Source organism: Mobula birostris, chromosome 10, assembly GCF_030028105.1.
Source record: "Mobula birostris isolate sMobBir1 chromosome 10, sMobBir1.hap1, whole genome shotgun sequence".
NCBI classification, from domain to species: Eukaryota; Metazoa; Chordata; class Chondrichthyes; order Myliobatiformes; family Myliobatidae; genus Mobula; species Mobula birostris.
This window is the reverse complement of record NC_092379.1, coordinates 45,292,293-45,294,938: the sequence shown is the minus strand read 5'-3', so window position 1 is coordinate 45,294,938 and position 2,646 is coordinate 45,292,293.

Sequence of the window (2,646 nt, the reverse complement as noted above, 5' to 3'; positions counted from 1 at the left end):
CTGGTTCTAAATTCTAAATTTGTGTACGTTTACAAAGTACAATTAAGTTGGTCAGTAAAACTATTGAAAATCTTTTGTTTGTACTTTTGTCAGTTAAATAAAGGTTCATGTGAATTAACATATCACAGATTTTTGTTTTTATTGCATTTTAGAAATTATCCCAACTTTTCTGGAAATGGGGTTTGTACCTAGCCAATAAAATCTTCCTCTTGTTTTGACCAAGGCCTAATGCTTCAGTACTGAGAAGATCTGTAAGAAGTTCCTTAAGCCATATGTATCAGATATAAAAATGTGTGTGTAAGTTTGTGCTTGTACTAAAGAAACATCAATATGCAGTCGCAAGAAACATTTGTGAATCCTTTGCGATTGCCTGGGCTTCTGCATTAATTACTTATAAAATGTGGTCTGATCTTCATCTAAGTCACAATAATAGTTAAAAATAATCTAACATGCAAACAATTGTAATTCTCATCATTACTGGCTACACCATTTAACCATTGACAATCCTGATTCAAGGAAGTATGTGAACCTCTGGGGTAATGCCTTCTATGAAAGCTATTTGGAGTCAGGTGTTCCAATTAATGAGATGAGATTGGAGGTGTGGGTTGTGGAGGTGTCCTGCCCTATCAAAGACACACAAAGTCAGGTTACTGACAGGACCCGCTCTTCTCAAGATTATGTTTATGTCCGCGATGCTTTGATCAAAACAACTTTCAGAGGACCTTAGAAGAAGAATTGCAGAGGTGCATGAAGCAGGAAACAGCTTCAAAAGTATTCTGAAAGACCTGAGTGTTCATCATTCCACAGTAAAATAAATTGTCTGCAAATGTGGGAAATTCAGTACTGTTGCTCCTCTCCCTCAGAGATCACACCAAGAGATCACAATATGCAATGCCGAAGGAGGTGAAAATGAACCCAAAGATAACAGAAAAAGGCCTGCATAAATCTCTAGAACTTGCTGAAAGCTCTGTTCATGTGCCATTTATAAGAAAAACACTGAAGAAGAATAGAGTTCATAGAAGGCCACCATGGAGGAAGCCACATCAGACCACATTTTATGAGTAATTCATGCAGAAAACCAGGTAACTGCAAAGGTTTCATAAAATGTTTGCAACTTTATATGATATTTACAATTCCCCTACTGCTAAGCATTAACAAGTAAGACAATTGCCAAATATTACAGATGCTGGGAATGTGAAATAAAAATACAAACTATTGGTAATAGTTAGCAGACCAACCAGCATTTGAAAGAGAGAAATAGAGTAAATGTTTCAGTTTGATGGTGTTAATCAGCAGATGGTTTTGGCTTTTGTTGATAATTGAAGGGCATGGAGACAAAGATTTAAAAGACGCAAGAGGATGAAAAGAAAGTTCTTCATTCAGAGTAGCTAGCTTCAGAATCGGTTGATCTATTCAATAGGGAATTGAATTGGATGTTAGCATCTCCAAGGAACTGTCCTGGGCCCAACACAGTGATGCATTTATGAAGAAGGTATACCAGTGGCCATGCTTCATTAGATGTTTTAGAAGATTTGGTATATCACCAACAACTCCTGTAAATTGCTAAATAGATATACAGCGGACAGTATTATGACTGACTGGATCACAGCCTGGCATGGAGGCTCCAGTACGGAGGATGGCAAGTGGCTGTAGAGGGTTGTGGACTCAGCCAGTTCCATAATGGGCACCATCGTCCCCATCATCAAGGACACCTTCAACATGTGCTCATCAAGAAGGCATTTAATCATTTAAGGAACCTCCCCATTTGGGACATGCCATCTTTTCATTTCTAAAATCAGTGAAGAGGTACAGGCACCTGAACATCCACACTCAATAATTCAGGAACAGTTTCTTCTCTTCCATCACCAGATTTCTAAATGCTCCCATGAACACTACCTCATTATTCCTTTTTATACTATTTATGTATTTTGCACTTTATGGCAATTTTGTGTCTTTGCACTGCTGCTGAAAAACAAATTTGAAATCATATGAGACAATGAGAATAAACTTTTTCTCAGTTTGCCATAGATTCATAGAGTAGTACAGCTCATAAACAAGCCCTTTGGCCCACCTAGTCCATGCTGAACTATAATTCTGCCTAGTCCCATAGCACTCCATAACCATTCCCATATGAGAGATCATCTGCACGGCTCTGAGGAAAGAATAAAGAACTGACTGAAGATACAAGACCATAAGATTGTAAGATATAGGAGCAGTATTTAGGCCATTCAGCCTATCAGCTCCACCATTCAATCATGGCTAACTAATAAACAAGAAATTCTGCAGATACTGGAAATGCTAATTAATGTTTTCCTCTCAACTCCAATCTCCTGCCTTCTCCTTGTAACTTTTGAGGCTCTGACTAATCAAGAAACTATTAACCTGCATTTTCAATATACCCAACAACTTGGCTTCCACAGCCCTCCATAGCTTTGAATTCCATAGATTCACCACCACTGGGTTACAGAAGTTCCTCATCTCTGTTGTAAAGGGACATCCTTCACTTTTAAGGCTGTACCCTCTCCCAGACATTTCTAACATTGGAAACATTCCCTCCACATCCATTCTATCTCAGCCTTTGCACTCCCCTCCTCATTCTTCTAAACTCCAGTGAATACAGGCCCAGAGCCATCAATGTACCTCATT